The 27,374-nt window shown below is 36.1% G+C and overlaps 1 long non-coding RNA gene across 1 annotated transcript; it reads right to left on the bottom strand.

The window, feature by feature from the left end:
* Positions 1-24,332: 24,332 nt before the first annotated feature.
* Positions 24,333-26,696, bottom strand: LOC110874652. The gene is made up of 3 exons (XR_002556115.2): positions 26,584-26,696; positions 24,921-24,972; positions 24,333-24,509 (listed from the first exon to the last, which is right to left on the bottom strand). It is a non-coding gene; the product is annotated as an uncharacterized LOC110874652 (long non-coding RNA).
* Between the last annotated feature and the right edge of the window lie 678 nt (positions 26,697-27,374).

The raw sequence follows: 27,374 nt of genomic DNA, 5'->3' as shown, positions 1-27,374 counted from the left end.
TAGAGCCAGTCAAGATTAACTGACACGCCACAGGTATAATGCCCACAAGGTTGATTCCTTTAAGTGGATTACCAGTTTTTACATAATGCAACTGTCAGGTGTACGCCTACACCTCGTGCTTAGGTCGTGGCCATTTCTTTGAATGATGCGAAGGATATCCGGGACATGGTCATTTAACCCCCAAAGGCCATACACCAAATAATACAGATAAAACAAGATCTGTAAATGCAGAAATCACAATCCGATTTAAGTGACTACATACCCGACCAAGCGGTATTATTATAATACCGTATCCCAAGCCCGTATAGGGAAAATAAGTTAAGAGTATTTACCTGAGCAATGTATAAATCAAAAACAGCAAGTGCACGTAGCTTTACCGGGCTCCTAATCTGGTATGAAGGTTTTTAATAACCTATTAGAATCCTAACGGGTCTTTAATTAAGCCTAAACTTAGACCGGTTAGTTTTAAAAGAGGATACAGTCTAAAAACGCATGATTAAGCGAAGACCGGATTAGAATGTGGTTTAGACCCGACAAGCTTGGATACTTGTTTAATATGGGTAAACTAAACACATTCTGGATTTTGAGATGAAAATGATATGGTTTGACCCGTTTCGGCTATTACATGCAAACTAGTTACATAAGCCGATCCGAACGCGAAAAGTGCGTAACAGGTAACCAAATGAGTCATATACAGTTTTCGAAGTTAATATGCCTTAAATATGTTGTGACATCAGTAAGATATCTCCTATTATGCTCCAAATGAATTTAAACTCAAATTATGCCCCGTAAGGGTATTTTGGTCATTTAAAAGGTTATAAAGGAGTTTAAATATAAATCTGAGTTTCAGGTCTGATATAATCAGTAAAAATACTTAATTTACTAAGTTATATCAGTAAGGTATTACCCATGGTTGTAAAAGTCGCTAGGCGCTCCCTACTCGGTCGACCGGGGAGTTGAGAGTAGTCGGTCTAGGCGGAGAGTACTCGGGGAGTACTCGAACATGTTAAATTGTAAAGAAATTACTTTTTGGAGATTAAATATATGTCAAATAGTATAAATTTACTAACATTTATAACAAAATATGTGAAAATGATATTCATTCATTAATATGATAGGTATAGAAATTATGTTTTATTATTATTTAAGTCAAAATAGGCCCGAGTTGACCTACTAGATCCAATTCTGGCCGAGGTTGACCGCGTTTGACCGACTCCGAGTAATTAGGCGGAGTCGAAGAAAGTCGCGTAGGTAGCCTACCTTGTAGCGACTACTCGGGGAGTACTCGGCCTTAGAAACCTTGTTTTACAACCATGGTATTACCTATATGTGAAATTTATTATTTATAACCAAACTATATACCGAAAGGGCATTTTGGTAATTTCACCTAAGGTTTAAAGGTCAAATCTAGATATCTAAGTTTAAAACTTTTGCTTACTATTAAAGTATAAAAACTTACTTAAAATATCAGTAGGTATCAAGTCTTATATATCTAAAATGGTTTTAATACATACTATACGCTTATAACGCGTAAAAAGGTAGTTTTAAGCGATTTCCGGGTTTTATAAGGAAAGCTGATATTTTTATTATTCCAGAAGGCTTAAAATATTCTATTTATCATATTGGATCAGTAGAAAAAGGTTTGGTATCAAAAGGATTTGTAAAACACATTTTATAGCCCAAAAGGGCAAAACCGACAACTACCGAATTAAGCTTAGAACTCTAAGTTATGCTCAGCCTAAAAATAAATAAAAATCTCCAAAAATTCCAAAATATTATTTTATATAAGTAGGTAAAAAGTTTGGTATCAAAAATTGGGTTTAGATAGGCTATATGCTAATTACGCCGTTTAATTAATAAAAAGCTTTCTAATTACGCTATTGAGCATAACTCTTAATCTAGACCTCAAACTGATGTCAAATTTTAGGGACAAGTTTATAAATCAGTAATGAAGGTTTCTATTCTTTTATATTTCCAAAAATCATGTTTTAAGGTCATATGGGCATAATAGTCAACATTTAAGCATTTAACGGAAACATGCATATGAATCGGATAACTAATGAACCAAGTTGTATAATCACAGAGGGTTATACTAACATGTAACCTGGTCCTAATAAAGCTCTAAGGCATTTCTAAACTATGCTCTAATGGGTCAGAACTGAAAGTCAAAGCAAAAGTCTACTTTTGCGACTTTCGGTCCCGAACCGAGCTTAAACTGAAGATTGTCGGGTTGAACATTTTTAGACATGTTCTTACATTAATTACCAAGTTATATTAGTGATAAAATAGGTTGCATGGCTTCTACATTGTTAATTATGCATTTATTTGAGAATAAGCTTTCTGTTGACTTTTTAAGATTAGCTTTGACCCGACAATTGACCTAGTTAGAGTGGGAATCAGAGGGTGCCCTCTTAAAGGTTTATTGCCCACATAATTACCAACTCATAGGTACTTTCAATTTGAAATTTTACTGGACAAATTGTGAATAATCACAAATTCAAACCTTAATTATGACAGTTTGACTTTAGGCTAAGAAACTAGGCAAAACTGAATTAAGAAAGGTTAATGACACTTACCAAGGTCCTATGCACGACTAATGATCACTAGGAAGGGGTCTTGAGCTCTAGGAACCTCCAGAAAATGAGTTGTGAAGTTTTCAAGTGAATGATCAAAATGTTTGCAACAAGAACACCTTATATAGGAACTTTGATTGCACAAGATCATGACAAATAAGTCTATGGGATGATTCCTGATCATTCCAAGTGTCCCTAGGCCATTATAAACCATCAAACAAGCCCCTAGAATCGAAAACCAAGCTTTAAAGTCGGTTAAACCTGCAAAACCGACACCTGTGAAATTTTTCTGATGCTGGCAGTCCCAGGTGGCCCGTGTAAGGTCCTTATGGACCCATACGCGGCCGGTATGAGGGTCGGGTCAGGTTGCACAAGTTTCAGCTATTTGCACTTTAGGTCCCTGGTCCTTCAAACGTGGTTTTCACTCTATTTCTTGCAATTTCAACCCTCTAACTTGACTTTTAAGGGCTCCATGACATAACCAAACAACATTAAGTCCTCGGTTAACTTTGTGATCACCCGTAAAGCCTTAAATTTCAACATTGACGCTTTTAACCCCTCGTATACGAATATTATCATAACTTTCTCATACTTTATCGAAACCTTGTGAAATTTTTATCACTTATTCTAGTGAGCATAATTAATTGTTACAAAGCTTCGGATCTGCTAAAAGGTCACTCGGAGGTATACTTTGAACATGTTGACACATTTAACCCCTGTAGTTTGTTATCTCTCACTTTCTTCTACAATTAGCTTCGTATGATCCATGATTCATTCGTTTAAGGGTATAAACATCGTGTAGGGTTGTTGGAAGATATATTTATCCATTGTTGACACTTTGAATCCTTTTACACCCGTAGATTCTTTGTTTGTTAACTTTAGTCCCTCTAAATCAATTCTTTACACGTTTAAAGTCCATGACACGTGTCGATATAATATTGGACATGAATTTTCGAGGTGTTACGGTTTTCTTCATTACCCGCTTCTTCGTCCGCGTACAACCCCACTGTTGAGCCAAACTGTGCCATCGAAATCGAGTACTTGGTCCCCCCACATCGGAATTCTACCCCATCATTTTCAAATGGGTCACACCTTGAAATGAACACGAATGTGCTATAGAATTCCAAATTATATTCCTGGACCGAGCGAAGGCGAGTAGTTAGGGCGGTTCTCACCGGCCCGGTGACTAGGTTGTTGAAACAGTCCCATTGGTTCACTACTCCTAAAAGTTCCATGCACACTTGTCGTGGGTATTCCTCCGGCCTGGTTCGAAGCACATCGTATCTTGCTTTAGCATCCAACTCATTTGCATTGAACCTTGTGAATTTCTTGGATATCTGAAAGGAAACACCAAACAATTAGCATGAAACAGTGAAATTTTCGGAGACAAACTTAAAACAGTCGGCTGAATATGACCCCGTGTTCAGCAGACACGCCCTGAGTTGGTCAGAAATTGGCTGGACACGCCCCCGTGCTCAGCGAGCACGACCCCGTGTCCAGACGTCTGTTTACCAAAAATCCCATTTTTCGACCCGGTCCCGAAAACTTGAAAATTTTTGGTTCAGTAGGGGCGGTTTTCCCCGAAATTGAAACCCCAAGTGCCATTTTTTCCCAAAACAAACCGTTTACCACTTCAATTTTATCTTTTTCGGTTAAAAAACAAGGTTTTGGGGTTTTTGTGAGAAATCGGGCGAATCTATGAACAATACAAGTGGATTTACTTCCTATAACATGAATCTAGACTAATGCTAACAGATTTATGCAAAAATTTGAGGTTCGATCCGGATGAAGTTCAAGAACCCTAGATTTTTCGCCAAATTTTTGATGTTTTAACTACATGCAAATGCTTAATCTAACTACTAATGATGATAGAATCATACCTTGATGTTGTTAGAGGTAGAGGAGACGTTGAAATCTTGCAGAAAAAATCGCCTGAACCAGAGAGTTTTCAGGGAAACGGGGCGTGTGGAAATGAAGAAACTGTGTTGAAAAAGGGTTTTATCCCGACAGTTGCGCCGACACGGCCCCGTGCCGGGCGATTTTTTTTTAAAAAAAATATTTTTTTAAGTGCTCGTGTGACTGCCCTATTTTCCCAAAACTTGGTTAGAAGACTTACCGATTTAGATGTCAATCCGCTTGTTCGTAACTTACTAGGCATGATGTTGATGCTTTTACTCTTCGACCGTTTGAAGCGAGATTTCTTCCTCTTCATCCTCAATGAATCCTTGATAGAGTTTCAGTCGTTGGCCATTGACTTTGAATGGAATTCCATTCCGAGATTTAATTTCTACTTCACCGTGGGGGAAGATATGGGTGATGGAAAAAGGTCCTGAACACCTAGACTTTAATTTTCTAGGAAACAATCGAAGTCGTGAATTAAACAAAAGAACTTGATCTCCTATCCGAAATTCATTAGGTTTAATATGTTTATCATGCAAATTTTTCATTCTTTCCTTATAAATTTCGGAGTTAGAATATGCATAATTCCTTAGTTCGTCTAATTCATTTAACTGACACAATCGATTTTTACCAGCAAATTCTACATCTAAGTTTACATTTTTAACTGCCCAGTAGGCTTTGTGTGCTATTTCTACTGGCAAATGACAACTTTTTCCGTAGACTAGCTTATATGGGGTTGTACCTATTGTTGTTTTATAAGCAGTTCGAAAAGCCCATAAAGCATCATCTAATTTATCAGCCCATTCCTTTTTATTTAACCCTGCGGTTTTTTCAAGTATTCCTTTTAAACCTCTATTAGTCACTTTGGCTTGTCCGTTTGTTTAAGCGTGATATGCTGTTGAGACCCGGTGATAGACCCCATACCTTGTTAAAAAATTTTCGAGTTGATGGTTACAAAAATGGGTACCTCTATCACTTATTAATGCTTTTGGTGTGCCAAAACGAGAGAACAATTTTTTCAGAAATCTTACCACGACTCTTCCATCATTTGTTGGAAGTGCCTCAGCCTCGGCCCATTTAGACAAATAATCTACCGCCACAAGTATATATTTGTTTCCTTTTGACGGTGGGAAGGGTCTCATAAAGTCGAGTCCCCACACATCAAAAATTTCACAAACAAGAATGCCATTTTGTGGCATTTAGTTTTCAGGGAAACGGGGCGTGTGGAAATGAAGAAACTGTGTTGAAAAGGGGTTTTATCCCGACAGTTGCGCCGACACGGCCCCGTGCCGGGCGATTTTTTTGTAAAAAATGTATATTTTTTTTTGTGCTCGTGTGACTGCCCTGTTTTCCCAAAACTTGGTTAGAAGACTTACCGATTTAGATGTCAATCCGCTTGTTCGTAACTTACCAGGCATGATGTTGATGCTTTTACTCTTCGACCGTTTGAAGCGAGATTTCTTCATCTTCATCCTCAATGAATCCTTGATAGAGTTTCAGCCGTTGGCCATTGACTTTGAATGGAATTCCATTCCGAGATTTAATTTCTACTTCACCGTGGGGGAAAATATGAGTGATGGAAAAAGGTCCTGACCACCTAGACTTTAATTTTCCAGGAAACAATCGAAGTCGTGAATTAAACAAAAGAACTTGATCTCCTATCCGAAATTCATTAGGTTTAATATGTTGATCATGCATATTTTTCATTCTTTCCTTATAAATTTCGGAGTTAGAATATGCATAATTACTTAGTTCGTCTAATTCATTTAATTGACACAATCGATTTTTACAAGCAAATTCTACATCTAAGTTTACATTTTATTTGCCCAGTAGGCTTTGTGTGCTATTTCTACTGGCAAATGACAACTTTTTCCGTAGACTAACTTATATGGGGTTGTACCTATTGTTGTTTTATAAGCAGTTCGAAAAGCCCATAAAGCATCATCTAATTTATCGGCCCATTCCTTTTTATTTAACCCTGCGGTTTTTTTAAGTATTCATTTTAAACCTCTATTAGTCACTTTGGCTTGTTCGTTTGTTTGAGGGTGATATGCTGTTGAGACCCGGTGATAGACCCCATACCTTGTTAAAAAAATTTCGAGTTGATGGTTACAAAAATGGGTACCTCTATCACTTATTAATGCTTTTGGTGTGCCAAAACGAGAGAACAATTTTTTCAGAAATCTTACCACGACTCTTCCATCATTTGTTGGAAGTGCCTCGGCCTCGGCCCATTTAGACAAGTAATCTACCGCCACAAGTATATATTTGTTTCCTTTTGACGGTGGGAAGGGTCTCATAAAGTCGAGTCACCACACATCAAAAATTTCACAAACAAGAATGCCATTTTGTGGCATTTAGTTTTCAGGGAAACCGGGCGTGTGAAATTGAAGAAACTGTGTTGAAAAGGGGTTTAATCCCGACAGTTGCGCCGACACGGCCCCGTGCCGGGCGATGTTTTTTAAAAAGTATATATTTTTTTAAGTGCTTGTGTGACTGCCCTGTTTTCTCAAAACTTGGTTAGAAGACTTACCGATTTAGATGTCAATCCGCTTGTTCGTAACTTACCAGGCATGATGTTGATGCTTTTACTCTTCGACCGTTTGAAGCGAGATTTCTTCCTCTTCATCCTCAATGAATCCTTGATAGAGTTTCAGCCGTTGGCCATTGACTTTGAATGGAATTCCATTCCAAGATTTAATTTCTACTTCACCGTGGGGGAAAATATGGGTGATGGAAAAAGGTCCTGACCACCTAGACTTTAATTTTCCAGGAAACAATCGAAGTCGTGAATTAAACAAAAGAACTTGATCTCCTATCCGAAATTCATTAGGTGTAATATTTTTATCATGCAAATTTTTCATTCTTTCCTTATAAGTTTCGGAGTTAGAATATGCATAATTCCTTAGTTCGTCTAATTCATTTAATTGACACAATCGATTTTTACCAGCAAATTCTACATCTAAGTTTACATTTTTAATTGCCCAGTAGGCTTTGTGTGCTATTTCTACTGGCAAATGACAACTTTTTCCATAGACTAGCTTATATGGGGTTGTATCTATTGTTGTTTTATAAGCAGTTCGAAAAGCCCATAAAGCATCATCTAATTTATCGGCCCATTCCTTTTTATTTAACCCTGCGGTTTTTTCAAGTATTCGTTTTAAACCTCTATTAGTCAATTTCGCTTGTCCGTTTGTTTGAGGGTGATATGCTGTTGAGACCCGGTGATAGACCCCATACCTTGTTAAAAAATTTTCGAGTTGATGGTTACAAAAATGGGTACCTCTATCACTTATTAATGCTTTTGGTGTGCCAAAACGAGAGAACAATTTTTTCAGAAATCTTACCACGACTCTTCCATCATTTGTTGGAAGTGCCTCGGCCTCGGCCCATTTAGACAAGTAATCTACTGCCACAAGTATATATTTGTTTCCTTTTGACGGTGGGAAGGGTCTCATAAAGTCGAGTCCCCACACATAAAAAATTTCATAAACAAGAATGCCATTTTGTGGCCATTCTTTGGCGACTATACCGCTAGCTAGGTAGTTAGCATAGTCGGCGTACCATGGTTCTTCTCTGTATTCCTCCATTTCTAGGGACTTCGATGGAAATTTTTCGTTGATTTGCTCGTCCCTGGTTGCCTCCAAAGTTGGGTCTTCTAAGCGTGAAAGATGATCTGCTGCGGTGTTTTCTGCTCCTCTTTTGTCTTTGATTTCAATATCAAATTCTTGGAGGAGTAGAATCCACTGAATCAAACGTGGTTTAGCATCCTGTTTCTTGAAGAGATATCGGATGGCTGCATGATCTGTATAGACTATTGTTTTAGAAAGAACAAGATAAGAACGAAATTTATCAAAAGCAAATACCACGGCTAGTAACTCTTTTTTCTGTTGTTGTGTAATTTTCTTGTGCACCGTTAAGTGTTTTACTAGCATAATAAATTGGGTGAAAATGCTTTTCTTTTCTTTGTCCCAAGACAGCTCCAAACTGCAAAGTCATTTGCATCACACACGATTTCGAAAGGTAATTTCCAATCAGGCGCTATCATGATAGGTGCATTGACTAGCATTTCTTTTAGTATTAGAAATGCTTGATTGCAATCCTCATCAAAGATGAAAGGGGCATCTTTTTCAAGTAATTTTTTAAGAGACCTTGAGATTTTAGAAAAGTCTTTGATAAATCGCCTATAAAATCCGGCATGCCCTTGGAAACTTCTGATGGCTCTAACGGAGGATGGAGGTGGTAATCGAGAAATAGTTTCTATTTTGGCTCGATCCACCTCCATTCCCTCGCTTGAGATTTTGTGACCGAGTACTATTCCCTCCGTTACCATGAAATGGCATTATTCCCAATTAAGGGCGAGGTTAGTTTTCTCACATCGGGATAGCATTCGTTCAAGATTATCGAGGCATTGGTCGTATGAATCTCCAAAGATAGAAAAGTCGTCCATGAAGACTTCCATTGTCTTTTCTATCATGTCATGGAAGATGGCCACCATGCAACGTTGGAAAGTTGCGGGGGCATTACATAGACCGAATGGCATGCGTCGATAAGAAAAAGTTCCATAGGGACATGTGAATGTTGTCTTTTCTTGGTCTTCGGGTGCTATCGGGATTTGAAAGTAACCTGAAAAACCATCCATTAAACAATAAAATTTATGACCGGATAATCTTTCTAACATTTGATCAATGAAGGGTAAAGGAAAGTGATCTTTCCTTGTTGCTTCATTTAACCGTCTATAATCTATACACACTCTCCATCCTGTGACGGTTCTCGTTGGTATTAATTCATTCTTTTCGTTAGTTATTACCGTCATACCTCCTTTCTTTGGTACTACTTGGACGGGACTTACCCAAGGACTATCGGAGATTGGGTAAATGAGTCCGGCGTTAAGTAATTTGATGACCTTGTTTTTAACCACTTATTGTACATTTGGATTTACTCTACATTTTGGTTGTATTACCGATTTGTAGTCATCATTCATTAAAATTTTGTGCGTGCACATGGAAGGACTTATTCCTTTAATATCTACAAGCTTCCAAGCGATCGCATTTTTGTGTTTTTTCAAAAATTTAATTAATTTTTCTTTTTCTACACTACTTAATTTAGATGAAATAATTACAGGTGATTTACCATCTTTGTCTAGAAAAGCATATTCCAAACCTTTTGGGAGTTCTTTGAGCTCAAGAGGTGGGTCTTTATGAGACTCCTTATTTGGTTGCTCATTTTGATCAAGAACTTTAAAAGTTTGTTCTATGGCGACCTCTTCTTCAACAAAGTGGTCAATCTCTTGACTTGTATCGGGTGGTTCATCTTCATCTTCAATTAGGGGGTCATTATTGCCGAAAGGATATTTCATTGAACGCTCAAGATCGATGCTCCTTTTAAATGCCCCTAATTGAAGAGATAGATTGTTGTACTTCCAGTTTTTCAAAGCTTCGTGGGTTTTTACAAAAGGTCGTCCCAATATTAGAGGAGCGTCATCGAGGATGACCAAGTCGGTTGGGATTACCAATTGATTTGTTTGAACCAAGACATCCTCAACTATACCGATTGATTTTATTATTTTCCGATTAGATAGAAAAATGGGTATTTGAAGTGGAGAAAAATCACTAATACTTAATTTTTCAAAAATGTAGTTCGGCATTATATTAACACAAAGATCTTTATCAATTGTTATATTACTAATAAAGGAGTTTTGAAAAAAACATGGAACCGGTGTAATGTAGATTTCAAATGGGTCTTCTTTTATTAGCGAAGTTTGATCATTTGTTAAGTTAATGCCTACCGTTTCGTCAATTTTAGTGTTAGTGTTTAGCTCTTTTAAAAACTTAGCATGAGTGGGTATTAAACAATGATTTTCGAAAGAAGGTGACAAGAGATTAATTTCTTGAAAATTAGACTCTTCTTGAATTTTAACGTTATCGGACTCACCTTTTTCGTTGTTTAACTCATGTGTCGGTTTTTCACTTATTTGTTCTTCCATTTTTACCTCTTCAACTATTTCTTTTTTATTTATTTCTTCTCTCGCACGGGACTCCTCTTCCCTTGCACGAGATTCTTTTATGTAGCGCTCGATAGTTTTAAGGTGTTCTAGTATCTTTTCAGTTACTTCGGTGATAGAATAAGGATCGGGATCCTCAAAGCTTGAATCTGGATGTTCGATCCTTGGTTCCTCATAGTACTCATATGAAGTAGATGGTTCGCGCCATTGTTCTTTATTGTAAGAAAAATGTGCGCGCGTTTTGAAAAAGGTTTGAAAAACTGATTAGGCGTCGATTTTAAGCTTTCTTAAAATCCTTGTGTCCCCGGCAATGGCGCCAAAAACTTGATGTGTGCGTGAGTGTCGTATGTTTTTATGTATATTTTTAGCCCTTTTTACACGTTAGTTAAGTTTTAAATTTATAAAACACGATATTTTACTAACACCAAACACACATATGGGCAAGTGCACCCATCGTGAGCGTAGTATAGTGTTGGTAAGATACCGAGGTCGTCCAAGGACACAAGAGCTTTTAATACCGGATTATCCTAAACGTCTAATCAAATCAAAAGTTTAGAAAAATGTTTTAAACTAGAAACTAAAACTAAAATGCTGAAAATAAAAATAAAAATAAAAACAGATAGACAAGATGAATCACTTGGATCCGACTCGCCTTTAGTGTAACCTTTGATTATTTCCGCACTTTTGTACTTTTTAAGAGATTATCTTAGTTATTGTAGTAGGCCCTCTTTTGAAGGTGACGTTACCCTCAACCCAGTAGTTTGAGTCAGGAAGGATACAATCCTAAAGGGTCGGATTATTGAAAGATAATTAATTAAGTTATTAATGCATAATGTGGTAGGCCCCTCTTTTGAAGGTGACGTTACCCTCGGCTAAGTAGTCTGAGTCAGCAGGGATACAGTCCTAAGTAGCCGGGTTAAAGTTTTAATAGTAGTTTACATATGAGGGGATCAAAGAGTTTGGACCCCCGCCATCCAATACCATTCTGTCAAGGAAGGGTAAATTCAAATGTCGTGTCTGGGAACCTGTATTGGTCGTATTGAGTTCTAAGGACGATGGCTTGTGATATCTTCATATCTGTGGTATCTATGGCTCGTTACTCCTCGAGTAACGTTCATAGAGAGTAACTTGTCCAAGCAAGGGTTCACGCAGAATGTTGTTGGAATAAGAATCATAGAATTCGAGAAGTACATCATGAATAGATGTGAAAACATGCAAAAAGGGTGGTCGCAATCGATGCGTAAACGTTTAAAGACCGGTAGCAAAGGCTTACTTGATGTCAAAGATGTATCTTGTCATACCCAAGATGTAAGATGTATGAGGCTAAAATAAAGAACATCGTTTGCCGATAAGAAGTGTTACGTCGATATAGTTGGCATAACAAGAACTAACTAGAGAAGGAAGGTCATCGTACGGGTTTGAGGGGCTAAGGTTCACTGAAATGTTTGACAAGATGTTTTGAGCGGGGTCGTGTACGAAAGGGAAGTAGTTCATCTTGATTCATGATCTCTAAATGAGTTTGTGATTCTCCAACCAGTAAGTAACCAATTTCGGATGGACTATCTAGGTCGTTCGGATAAGTCCGAAGTAGTGCTTGTGTCGTCGAGGAGTTTCAATCTGAGAATGCGAAAACATGTTTGAAAGGGTATGATCGAATCAATAAGTCACAAATTTTGAGGTTCAAGAGGTTTATCAACCGGGAATCGAGCTTGCCGAATCCCCTATACTAGAGAGAATACTTATTAGGGTTTCTATATGAAAAAGTAAGGACATCATGGTATCGCGATAAAGGAATGATAGACTTTCCCAAGTTAGTAACAGAAATAAGGCATTGCCTTAAACAATAAACGTTGGCTTGTATGAAAGCTAGCGATAAGCTTTACATAACCAGAAAAGTTATCATGGGATGACGGTTCTTTCAATAGAGTAAACATTTAGATCATTGTGTTCATCGGTGAGTTGACTAATCCGTGTCTTCATCCTCATATATTCTCCAAACCCGTTAATTTATAAGAACGATATCACTTTGTTGAGTTGAGGTATGCGGAGGTGTAAGGTTAGGTTCGACTACGAATTAACCACGTATCAGGGAATTGGGAGAAACAGCTTCGTGATCTATGGGAATGCGGTGTGAGTGTTAGCACTGCCATGAGAAGTATACACCGCGTACGCTTCTCGTATTCAAGGCATGCAAACAGGAATCTAAGGAGTGTAGACCTACTAGGACACTTCCAAACAGTTGTCAAGAATCCAGATCATCAATAGGAGGAGAGAACGAGCCTCACCATTCGAGTTGGGAAAAGAATTGCGTGAATAAAAAGGATGTCAATGACGTCATCGATCCTTCTAATCCATGTTAATTGCTTCACGTCCTACTCTTGGTTTTGTTTGTGTCGTAAACCACTTCGCATTTCTAGCACTAATGTCTATAGTTACTTTGTATATGGGACCAAGTTGTCGTGCCTTAACAGTTGTTCCTCTAATAACACGTGATATAGGAACGACTCTCCTTCGTCATTTCGCTCTCGTGACTTCCTTCTAGGATCCGTAGCAGGGTCCTGAATGTTTATCGCGTCGGTTCGTCCTTGTCCTGTGATGAGATCAAGAAAGGTGTAGACGAGGGTTATGAACAACTGGTTTATCATACTTTGTGTGTTGTGATGTCGAATCAAGGTTAGGAGAACTCGTGCTTTCCTATGATATATCATGTTTACAATCTTTGTTTACGTATGAGTTACGGTGTTAGATACTAAACACACATATGTATACACATCCATACATATACCATACACAAGTAAAGGTCAAATGGTACAATTACCATGTAAGCAGCTGAGTCTGACGAACCTTGCAAATCTGAAGTGTGATGTTGTGGTTTCTTCTTGAAGAACAGTTATAGTCTGGTTTCCATATAAAAATATTTTATTTCTCAACCAAATATTTTATATTATAAACCTAGTTCACCATAACCAATGGCTCTGATACCAATCTGTCATACCCTCAAAATTTCCACATGTAGAGTATTACCGCGAGGCGTGCGACTGCCCAGGATCCAGCCACTAATTATTTTGAACCATTTACGAAGTGTGTAAAACTATTTCAAATGATACAATTGGTGATTTGGTTTTAAAAGTTAAAAAAAAAAGTACTTTATGTTTGCAGCGGAAATGTAAAATAAACTTATCACATGTAGCAACCACAATTTAAACAAATGTACCAAATGTACCACTTTCCAAACCACACACACTCCATCCGTTTGCAACATCCCTCTGCAACTGTACCTATAGATCTGCAAGCATGCAATAGCGTGTCAACATAAAGTTGGCGAGTTCACAGTTTATTAGTGTTGTTTTCAAAACCGTAAGTTCGTTAAATTACTCTGTTCTTATAAAACATGTCATGGGGAGCTACCCCACCTTTTTAAGGTACTAAACCCGTTGCCATACCGACTACTAACTGTGATTATGTTTAGTGCCCCGCATCAACATCTATCGTCATTGACTAGTGCCCAGGCATATTAGTTCACGCCCGTCCTCTGCGGCACGGTGTGAGGCTTGTTAGACCTAATAACGCTATTCAACTAATACCCCATTCGGAATTGGCCTGGCGATTAATCGGTATAAATGTGTAGGGACTTTCAGATAGAGTTTATGTCTAGTACGCTTAAGACATGTAGTATAATAGTAAATTAACATGTTGTCCCACCCAAGGGGGACAAGGTTTCCCGTATCCTACCCAAGGAGAATACATAATGGTATCCCACACAAGGAGATAGGTGTTGTTTATTCCGTTCCCAATCCACCGGGAATACATGCTTTTATAAAAAGTGTGAACTTACCTTATCTTAGCTTGGCAGATAAATGTCACTTGATCTAATGTGGTCAACCACGTCCTATTATGGTTACCATATAAGTCAGGTTCGTATTCAAGTAATACACGAGAGCACAGGGATCGCAGGTTTGTGTGCAGGTGGTTTAGGGTTTGAGGAATGTTATAAAAAAAAATAAACTTCCTGCATGCACGTACTATATTAAAAGAGTAAGACTTGGGGTGGACTTAGGATTACATGACCTGGGCCGAAACTTGCAGTTAACAATTGGTTTAATACATTAATAACTGATTTGGGCTTAATTATTTTAGATTTGGACTTGCATATTTAGGAAATCAACATCTTTGTTATATTGATTTTCTCAAAAAATCCATTATCTTGAAATCAATTAATTCGTTGATGTCCACTAAATTGATTGGACTAAATTTGGGCCAATGGTGGTTTTGTTCAGAACTGAAAAGTCCATATGTGACTTTATTTTTATGCCATGACTTTAATTTTTCTTGATCAAAAATTGGCAACGCACGGAAAAGAAAGAGTAGGCCAGAAACACTAACCAGTGTAGAACAAATTGGGTGGTGGGATGTTTTGCGCAGATAAGAAGAAGGAAAGGTAAAGGGATAACACATGAGGGTGGTTGGGCTGGCCCTTCTTGAACCAGAGTAAGGGAAGGAACCAGTGGGGGTGGGCCGCGAGTGAAAGTAGAGTAATGGGTTGGGCCACAAAACGGTTCGGGTGTTGAGTTAGTTCAATATTTGACTTCGAGTATCGTTCGTATAACACTATATGTTAAAATAAATTTATTCGTTTATAAAAACTAAGAGAAGTAAGGTGTTACGTAAAAGAATTTATAAATACGAAAACGAACGGTGCTAACCTCATAAGCACGGGTTTTCACAGTTAAGGTAACCGTACGTAAAAACCTTTTGTAACATTATGAAAAAAAAACGTTTTTTATTTTATTTTTAGAGCATGTAATATGCATATAGGTACGGCTGCAAACGGAGCGAACGAACACGAAAAAGGTCTTGTTTATGTTCATTCGTTAAAGAAATAAATTTGTTCGCAAATTGCTTATAAACACTTATCGAACGAGATTTGATGTTTGTGTTCGTTTGTTAAGGAAATGAATCTGCTCGTGTTCGTTTGTTAATATTAGGTAACGAACACAAACGACCGTTCATGAACACAATTGGACACAAACTAGCATTCATGAACATAATTGAACACAAACGAGCATGTATTAAAATTCAACTATAATCGACCTCTTTTATCACAAACATTACGTAGACCCGCCCATAATATACTAACCTAAAATTTATTGAATAATCTAAATAAAATAAGATACATAATATTTATTAAATATATTATTAGTGGGAATATTGAAGTATTTATATAATGTATAAAAACTAAAAAACCCCAATGAACTATTAGACAGAAACGATTTTATGAAAAAAGTTACCCAACGTTCATGTCCACTAAATGAACGAACATGACCTCACGACCTTTATTCATATTCGTTCATTAATAAAAAAAATTGTTCATGTTCATTAATTTATTAAACCAAACAAACACAAATGAACTTTCAGCCGAACAATTTACAAACTATTCACTGAAATTTCGGTTCCTTTAAAACCCTAGATATAGGAGAACGTTTTGAGAAAAAAAAAATGGCCGAGTGATTTTAAAAAAGAAAACACCAATTTGTTACTTACACGTAACACACCTGTTAGCAAACAAAAAATGACATTACATACATCTCAAGTATGTTTTTTTATTTAGAAAAAATATCTGTTCGGGGCTTTTTGCTTTTTTATTCAATATGCTCGAATGTATGTATATGAGTTAAGTTCCCGTAAAAATAAAATAAACGTACGAAACGTACGAATTGAAAGAAAAGTCAAAAAAGTGGTGGTGGCATTTTAGTAATTATCAGCAACTTCAAAATTACTCTAGTAGAGTAATTTTGAGCTTCTGTAGAGTAATTTTGTAAATGTTCATGTAAAGTAATTTTGGTCGTATAGGGTAATTATCAAAATTGTAAGGTAATTATCAAAATTACACTAACCCCCCCTCCTACATTTCCCAAAAATTACTCTACAGATGCTCCAAATTACTCTTTTTTTTTTTTTGAACGGCAAATTTGGATCACTGACGGACCACTGGAGTATCATCGTGCCACCAGAGGAACCACCCGATCATATCCATCTCCACTAGGCATAATGCCACACCAATTCAGGAGGAAACCCAATAAACATGGGAAAACCCCCCTTGTGGGAATCGAACCCAGGACCTATTGGTCCCAAAGCCTTATCCCACCACCAAGATGCCACTAGGCTATAAAGCCATGGGCGCTCAAAATTACTCTACTAGAGTAATTTTGAAGTTGCTGATAATTACCAGATTGTCACCGCCACTTTTTGCTTTTTTGAAGTTGCTGATGCCACCGCCACTTTTTGACTTTTCTTTCAATTCGTACGTTTCGTACGTTAATTTTATTTTTATTTGATCCTTTACAGTATGTATATTGCAAGCCATATTTTTTTAAATGTTTTAATACATATAGTTTTTCACGGTTTCTTATTTGTCCTTTTCGTATAGTTTAAAGCTTGGTGGTTAACGGCTTTTTTTAGTCATATAAATTTCTATCGTAATGCAATGAGCCCACACTTTTTGAAGATTGGTCATGTTCTTACAATATAATCTAAACAAAACTAGATTTAAACTCTCCCGGCGTTGCGGCGGGGGCATATAACTATGCCAAATAGCACTAATGTCATACCACCGTCAACGACTACCAACACTGAGTCGATACAGGACTCGTGCGTTGCGACAAACTTGTCAAACGAAAAAAATAAATGTAAAACATTGAACCACACATGCATCTTGTGTCGTGTTAACTCGCATAATTTTGAACGAAACAAAAAAAAACGTTAAACGATACACGCACGTCACGCCGTCTTAACTCGCAAAATTTAGAACGAAAGTAAAACGAAAATTTGCGAAAGATGAAAAGTAGAGGGACCAAAGTTGAATGTAAAAATATTGTGACGTTAAATTGAAAATAATAAAACTTTTGAGTTAAAAAAAAAAAAAAAAAAAAAAAAAAAAAAAAAAAAACAATTTATATGTGTTAAAATTACAAAACATAAAAAGCTTTTGGGTTAAAGTTAAAAAATCAACTTTTCTTTAAACCCCCCAAAACATAAATTACAACACCTTATGCACAAAATTATTGCTAATTTATTTACAAATAAAACAACACAACTATGAATGGATCAAACCGATTGAATTTGATAAGATAATGAAATCATTATTTGATTAGGATACAACCACTTAAGCACAATTTACAACCATACATGCATACAAAACAGATTGAATTTAGTTAGATAATGAAACCATTTTTTGATTAAAATACAACAACTTAAGCACAATTTACAAAAATGTTCCAAAATAATAGTATATAAATATGCCTTGTAGTAACCATTATATATATTAACTACATAACATTTGTAAGATACTACTGGGATTTCCGCGCTTTGCAGCGGGTTTTCGTTCGATAACGATATGGTTCATTATAGTACTAGTACGATACCAGCAACATAGCAATTGAAAGAGATATGCCAAATAGGATATTGACACGTGTTTTGTATTGATTAAAAAACCATAAAACGAATACTGGTACCGATGTTGTTTGGCCAGTATTGGTTCAGTTCGTCACGATACCGACACTCTATTGTGAATACAGCTCCACATTCAATGAATTTTATATACAACTCTGTTTTCAACAAATTTTACACCAATATACGAGGAGACCATAAAAACAAATACTATATCGGTACGTCTATATCGGTTTGGTTTGTAAAGGAAACCACAAAAAGAAGATTTATATTTGACACGCTAGTATAAAACTTTTATCTAGTAGTAGATAAAAACATGTACGTTCAACGATATATTTGAATTTTTATAAAATGTTATATCATATTATTAAAACTAAAATAAATTGTATTAATAAAATAAGGTTTGGTTTGTAAAGGAAACCACCAAAATATTATTTATATTTGAAACGCTAGTATAAAACTTTTATCTAGTAGTAGATAAAAACATGTACGTTCAACGATATATTTGAATTTTTATAAAATGTTATATCATATTATTAAAACTAAAATAAATTGTATTAATAAAATAATAAAAAGAATAAAATAAAACTTAAAGCCACCGCAAGTGTATACAATACTATTTTAATGCTTTAATAATTTATAAATTTGTGCTAAAATAGTTGTATTTTATTAATAAAAATATGAAAGAAAAAGAAACTAATAAAATACAAAGTAAATAAGGAGAAGGTACTTATGCATCCTCTTTGAAAATGTATGGGTATATAATTTGTCTACAATAACTCTTTTGGCTTATTTTTAGTTTTTTTATAAATTTCTACATGTTTAACCTGTTTAGTTTTAGTAATTTAATTTTTCTTTTATAACCTGCATTTGCTATTTTTTTTTTAATTTGTACTATTAAAAATCATGGAAACTTAACAATGCTCATATTTTGTAGAGAAAAAATGTTCGGATAGTCCCTGTGGTTTGTTGCAATTTCACCTTTAGTCCCTAACCTTCTAAAATTACACTTATAGTCCTTAACTTTTACACACACGTTCTCGGATAGTCCCTAACATGAATGTGGTTTGTTTTTTATGTTAAGTGGTGAAATTACTAAAATGCCCTTTGTTAAAAAAATAACAATTAAATCACTAAAACAAAAATAGCTAATTAAACATATTTAAGGTGGAGCCGATGTGCGTAAAATACAACATATAAATTATATCAAATAAGGCGTAAAATCAACACTTTTCGGTACTAATGTTGGAAAAAGCATGTTTCTTTATTCCTTTTTAAATTACAGGATAAAAAACCAGCACGGATACAAAAAAGAAGGATTGACACAACTTGCCGGGGCCCAAGACACATACAAAACAACAAAATAAAGGAAACAGAAGTCCTGCCACGGGGCCGTGCCCAAGGAAGATTCTCTGCAAAAAAAGACAACAACAAAAGACAAATCAACATGGGGCCGTGCCAAGGCAACACGGGGCGTGGTCAACTCCAGGATTCGCAGAATCTAAGATAGTACAGTAAGTACAATGGCCACAGGCCATGCCGTTGACCCACGCGGGGCTATGTTAGTACAAGATCTGACACTGCAGTTAATGAAGAAGAGAGAGAAAGTTCACCATGGGGCCGTGCCAGGAGGGCGCGGGGCCGTGGTCGCCCTCTGTTTTCAACTATAAATAGAGGTGCTTGGCTTTGGAGAAAGGCATCCCTTGGCAAACCACTTCTCTCATATTTGCCATCAGTCCACCACCACTACACTACCAACACTCACCAATATCATCCATCTTTCATCTTTTAGAGTGTGTAGTAGTCTCGGGATCCAAGATTGATCGTAAGAGTTCTTGTCAAACAAAGGCCATGCTTGACTAATCTCTTACATTACTTGGTGAAGACAAATCTTTTATGTATTACTTTTAATTTCCAATCTTTGGTAATTTTTTAATTGGGTATGTATTAATGACTTTAATAACTAATTTTCTATATTGAAGGTGAATTTTATTTAATCATTCTTCATGGTTCGTTGATTCAATCATTCGTGTCTTTACAGTCTATATAAAGCACGTTAACTACTTGGAAGGGGGTTAGAAGGATGGTTGCGTAAATTCTTGTCTTGTTCAATATATAGATCCTGCAAGAACCTGGTTCAAGCTTAGTAGGACTTCACGAGAGGTAGGTCTTAACTGCCTCGGAGAAGTAAGAAACGTTTGAATCCCTTATCTATAGACTACTATTAAAACATTAAACCGACTTTGCGGGACTATATCCTTACTGACTCAGACCAATAGGTTGAGGGTAACGCTGCCTGGAAGGGGACTTACCACTTTTCGCATTAAAAACTTACTTAATTATCTTTCAATAATCCGACCTTGCGGGACTGTATCCATGCCGACTCAGACCAATAGGTTGAGGGTAACACTGCCTAGAAGGGGGCCTACTACTATAACTTAAAGATAATCTTTTAAAATGCTCAAAGTGCGGAAATTATCAAAGGATACATAAAAGAGGAGTTGGAACCAAGAGATTCCTTCTTGTTTATTTGCTTTTATCTTTATTTTATATTTCTTATTTCTTATTTATCTTTTAAAACTTTCAAAAGTTTTATCAAAAATTGGTTAGATTAGACGTTAACGATAAGCCGGTATTAAAAGCTTTTGTGTCCTTGGACGACCTCAGTATCTTGCCATCACTACACTACGTCCACGATGGGTGCACTTGCCCTAACGTGTGTAGAGTGATAATATTATATCGTATTTTATAAATTTAAAGCTTGATTCGCGAGTAAAAAGTGCTAAAAATATCTCTAAAATTATATACACCCGCTCACACTTCAAGGGCCCATGTTTTTTATTTAAACATATGTTTCCAGTCAACCTACTTAACACCATAACAACATGCAACCACTATAACAACCTGCACCACCACCATTAACCACTAAAATTAACGACCACTGAAAAATTACGAATAATGGGCTCAGTCATCCTAATTAAATCATTTTATCTAAATTTTCTGAGCAGCGACCCACATTTCATTTGATCAAATCCGAGAAGGAGGTGGTCGTCGAAGTTTTTGGGGTTGTCCTTGACGGAGAAGAAGGAGGGGGCGGTCGGGGTGAGGTGGTGATTTTTTTCCGGTAGGGTGAGGTGGTGGCTTTGTCGGAGAAAGGGGAGAACGTCGGTGAAGGTGGTGGTGTTATGGTGGTGGTTGGGAAACGGGGTTGGTGGTGGGGGTGTTATGTAGTATGGAGGTGGTACGGTGGTGAAAAGTGGATGATGGTGGTGGTGAAAGGTGGAGACGGTGGTGATGGTGAATAGTGGGGAAGATGAAGTGGGTGGTGGGTCCCACATATATTTCTTTGTTATTCATTAAACAGTATAGGTATTATATTATATTATATATTAATAAACCAACCTTGTGAATAGTATTATGGCATTATGGTGATTTCATTGTACATTTGCATTATAACTCCAGGACACGTGCACCCCACCATCACTTTTCTATCCTCTCCACCCTAATCTTATCTAAGACACCCTCACACCAACTCACCATCACCGTTCCACCATCCACCTCTGGTACCGCCAAATCCGGCCACCGGACACCTCCCCACACTCCTTTAACCCTTCCCCCACAACAATTTCGACAAAACCCCCACTTCCCAACAGAGACTCTCATCATTTTCGGTCGCGAACTGTTTTCATAGAGAGAGAGAGAGAGAGAGAGAAGCCAAATGATACAACACCATCACTTAATACCAAAAACTAACCTCCGTCCACGTTAGGGGCTATTCGAGAACGAGTGTGCAAACGTTGGGGCGTATAGGTGTAATTTTAGAATGTTAGGGACTAAAGGTGAAATTACACCAAAAACTAACCCTCATCCACGTTAGGGTTATTTTTCTCTATTTTATATATATATATATATATATATATATATATATATATATATATATATATATATATATATATATATATATATATATATATATATATATTTTAAGCTTCAGTTTCACAAGGTATACTATAAATAATATAGTCTTTAACTACATTAGTTTTCATTTAGTTTGATTTTCCTTTAATAACTTGTGTTCGTTAACTTTAAAAAAAGTAAATACTTAGGTTTGTTTTAACTTTTTTTTCTCGACGTTCAGGTATAAATTTTATTGATAACAGAGATTTATTCAAAGTAGCCTATATTTTAGTATCGTAACGTAAGCTATAATGATTGTCACAACCATGACGAACCAAAGCGATCAGTACCAGTATCACGTGTTATCAGGATCGATACCAATACTCGTATATAACATTTGCAAGTTACATGAATAGTAACTTGCTTTTTGAGGGTTTTTTTTGGTCTTTTTTTTTGTTTTTGCTTTTTGAATTTTTTTTTAGTAGTTTTGTATGCTTTTACCACTCAACTTTTAGCGTTGACACTGAAAGTACATTAACATGTTTAGATATTCTTTTGAGTATATTTCTCTTGGTTGCTATAATAAACCAACATAAATATCAATCGAAACCTCACAATGTAGTGCGGGCAATCTTACTAGTTAAAAGCATTTCAAAGTTTTATTTACTTTTGGTTAACATAATATAAATTGATGATAGATGGTTGAAGTATAATAGTTTATATATCAATTTATATATGTTTTTATCTATTAAACAAAGCCCAATATTGTATTTAATACTAAAAAACATTATTTAGATATGGAAATATCTTTATTAACTAGGTTATAACCTCGTGTATTAAACGGGTTGAATAAATGAATTTTATATACTAAATAATATAGATATGGTGATATAAATGAATTTTATATACTTAATAATATAGATATGGTGATATAAATGAATTTTATATGCTAAATAATATATATATGGTTATTGCGGAGATGATTATTGAAAAGGAAATACAGTGGTCAAACATGTTATTCAACAAGCAAATAAGCAGTCATTTGAGTAATAAAATATAAATTATATTTAGAAAGACCCGTAATAAATCTAACTTTATATATAAAGTAATATTGAAAGTTATATACCATTTGTTTAAAAATTATGTAATAAAATCGATATAATAATTTTTTTAATAATGAAAATAAAAATAAATTATATATTAATACAAAGTTTGGTTTTAGTGATAAATAATTTGGTTATTTAATAATATCTTAAATTAACAATTTGAATTTAAGGATAATATTTTATGAGAAAAATAGAAGTATTCTATTCGACATCTAAAGTAGGATAAGATTTAAAATTAATTTTTATTTATTTAGTAATAGAAGGCAGAAAAAAATATAATTGAATAGTTGGGAGGTTGTATGATGATAAATAGGTTAAATGTATTATAATGTCATATGTTTTTAGTTATATATTTTTTTGAATCATTTTTAAAAAAATTAAGACTTTGTTATTATTAGTAAAATCAATGATTTTATATTTGTAATTTTGTATGGTATTATTTTATGAAAAAGTGCATATTATATATATAACTAGATGTAAGACCCGCCGCGTTGCGGCTAGGTTCTTACATATTACGAAACAATGAATCAACTTTATATGGCTAGGCCCTTACAAATTACGACGCAATGAATCTATTTTATACTTATCTATCGACCCGCTTGTTGCGTTTTAAAACCACAAACCTAAGAATTAACTACACACCTTTTTATCAAGTTAGATATCCAAATGATCACATTGTGTTTCCAAATGTCTTGTGGAGGGAAATACAAATACTTGATGTTGATTAGGGATGAGCACGGTACATGTTCAGTATTGAACCTGTACCGGTACAGAAAAACGGAAAAAGTGGGTACCGGTACCGAATATACCGGTTCGGTACCAGTACCGGTATTTTACCTGTAAATACCGGTACCGTTCCGATATTGGCACCAAAAGGCGGGGATAATGGGTATCCGCACAATTAAAGAGAGTTGGCCCAAAACAATAACCCACACTACCTAGTTGTTTTGTAAAAAAAACTAATGTCCAAGAATATATGCTTAAAGTACAACTTCTAATGTACCATAATGTTAAAAATTAATAGTATATAAATAATTTAACAAAGTGTACAACCCCAACAAATAAAGGTATAACAAAACTAAGCATGAAACACCATTAATACAAAAGTTACAACAATTTAAAGCCTAAGTGTATTACAAATTAATATTATATTATATAAATAAATATTTTTCTTTAGTGGTACAAGCCACTAAGCATCATGTTACAAATAACAATGCTAACAATTGTTGCAAATTAATATATATATAATTATATTATGTCTTAAGTTATTAATTGTCACACCCCCAAAATACCACCCATGGAAAACCCTGCCAGACGTGTGACAAACCAATAACGAGCCACTAATCATGTTGAACTCATAACAAGTTTAAAAATAAATTTTCTAATTATTAATGAAAGGTACCAACAATGAGTTTATATGTAAACCAACATGTTCAGCGGAAGCAAATAAAAGAAATCATTGTTTAACTGTGTTTCAAAACCAATGTGTATTATCGGTCATCCCATCACTTGTATCCATCCAGTTCGACCCATGACCACTCCAGCTACTCAGACAGCAAGTCCCAATCCAAAACATCTAACAACCTGCGAGCATGCAACAAGTGTATCAGACAACGCTGGTGAGTTCATAGTTTTAGAAAACGTTTGTTACCAGTTGTATGTAAAACCGTTCACTGACAAATGCAAGTAATATTGTTAATATCTCAATTCCGAACAATGACGGCTCCTGAAATACACGACTGCCCTTCCCACGTACTCCTATCTAGTACTGGGCCAGACTGGGTCATTAGTTCACCTCCGTCCTCTACAGGAGCGGTGTGAGGGTGCCAAACCTAAGTAGCGCTACTAACTAATACCCGATGAGGGACTTACAAAAGATGATAAGTGAGAATATTAACCAATATACTCGTTTTTACCCAAAGACTCATCCCCCCATGGGATACCCACTGACTGTCCCCAACCACTGGGACGCATGCTCGAATGTAGTGAACTCACCTTAGGGTGCTCGGTATGTTATGTTACGTGTTCCGGGTTGATCAACTTGCTCCTATTGTGGTTACCATTAACGGTTAGAATTTTATTCTATCAAGTCACGAATCAACTATGCATGTAATGATTTGCACCAAGTATCACGTATTCATACAATAAACATTCGAGTCGCATGCTTTACACATATCATATAATTGAGGCATACACAGTATTCATATAGTTCATAGCCTCATCATTCAGTTTCTTAGCATGCAGATTAGTTCATGAGCCCAATGCTCCATACACGAATATATAAAAATTAACCAACAGGAATCCTTTGATCCCCTAAGTAGTATTCATATAAAACAGTGATGTATTCCTAGTCAACACATTGCATGCTTACACAAGCGACGTATTTGATATGCATCTTATGGAGCAAAATGGCTCAATTAGTATACATACATAATCAAGCCTAACCTAGCTCCCAAACTCACAGTATCCCAACCCCCAACCAAACCGTTGTCGGTCCCGTGTACCACAGTCCCTCGCCCGGTACGTGCAAGCCCAATTGTGACTAGGCCCGGTAGGCTAGGTGATCGCAGCCAAAGCGAATGGCCCGTAAACGGGTGCGACCCCCTTTTTTTTGTTTGATCCGATTTATGATGCGGCTCGATCACCTTGTCATGTGGGCATACATCAGAGCCCAACCCACTATACCTATCACGTTAACCCTCCCCCCACTCGTCGCAGGGCCAGCCCAGCCGTTAATGGGGCGGGCTTGGTGTCCTGTTGGTCCATTTGATGGTGTAAAGCCCAAGTATTTTGCAAAACTCCAACTCTACTACAATTGATATCAATACCAAGTTTACAAATAGTCTGACTATCAATCCTATCATACATACATGATCATTACCACATGATATGCTTCATCGAATCATTGTTATAATTACTAGCCATAGTTCTAGTGTTTAAGCATAAAACTAAGACTCTAACCGTTTAGGTACGTATATCCCCAGATTATCCGAGTTATGGCCTAGGGTATAAATCCCGAACTCATGCGCTGTTACCGTTTTGATATATTAACCGTTCTAATATGCAATTGCATCATCAAGTAGTTAACATCATATAATACCACCTTTTACAACACCTTGCTAAACATACACACAAAACAATTAAACAGTTAATCATTAACATTCTTCATGAATTCACATGCCATTAACAAACAATAACCATGAACCCCATGTGATTGTTTGGAGAGGTCCAATAGTGTAGAGGATTAGTGGATTTAGGTCAGTATATCATTCACAATTTCCTCACAAGCAATCAATGATCTCACATGGCCATCTTTGTTTAATCATGTAGTGGTCCTATCCTCATCTCAACACATAATGCACCTGATGTGCTTACTGACAACCAAAGGAAACATTTACATTGATCAATTACACCAAGCACATGGCCGCCATTTCTTTAGTCAAAGTTAACCACTTTATTAGGTCATTTACTTGCAAATCTATTGGACCTTAAAGAGTATCGATTTATCATCTGATTATTTGGGGTTTGCAATTTAAATGGAACACTTTAATTTGATCAAGCATAGACAGTAGGTTCATGATATCAAACGACACACACTCACATATATTATATCCGACTACAAGCAAACACGCAATTATATTATGGTAACTGTACTAACCGAGAGGTGTGAAGAGGTGTTTAAGCACAAGGAGTTTCGGAAGAGAGGGGGGGGGGGTCTCATGCCATCGGTCGCCATAGTGAAGGAGTGCTAGGGTTTCCTTATGTTTTAAGTTTTGAAGAAGATGTGTACGAGAGCATGCGGGCGTTTACACATAATGTGACTGATTGGTTCTTGGGCTTGGTTTGGGTTGTAAACAAGTACACCCTTCTAAAGGGTCTTGGGCCGAGCCCAGCAACCAAATAACACTTAAGTCTGCTTTCATTTAGATGAATACATGAATACTTCTAGTGTGAATAACAGAACCGATTAAATAATGCTTTGATTTAAGATATCATTTAGATGGTTGTTAATTATGATGGTATGGTAATATATATACATGTTCGGGATGTGTGTTATTAGATGAGTCGTGTGATTGTTACACGATGCATGCCCAAGACTTGATTAATGGGTTCTAACAATACACGATGATGAAACTGTAATCCGTTGGTTGTTAAGTGTTGTTATCATCATAATAACAATAACGTGTAACAAGAATTGATTTATGAGTTCACGTTTTCTTGATGGTAAATATATGATAGGTTAAATAGAATAGAGATTAGAATGATTTTAATAAAGATGGGAATGGAACCAAATAACGTACACATAGACTACATCAACGTCCAAGGTGTGAGCGGGAATCAGTACAAGGACAATTGAGATTACGGGTTGTCACATCATCCCCAACTTGAAAGAAATTTCGTCCCGAAATTTGATAAGCAATCTAAAACGGCACGGTGTTAGATCAGGAC

Source organism: Helianthus annuus, chromosome 7 (assembly GCF_002127325.2).
Source record: "Helianthus annuus cultivar XRQ/B chromosome 7, HanXRQr2.0-SUNRISE, whole genome shotgun sequence".
NCBI lineage: Eukaryota > Viridiplantae > Streptophyta > Magnoliopsida > Asterales > Asteraceae > Helianthus > Helianthus annuus.
The sequence above is the reverse complement of the archived record's forward strand: the minus strand, read 5'-3'. Positions and strand labels throughout refer to the sequence as shown.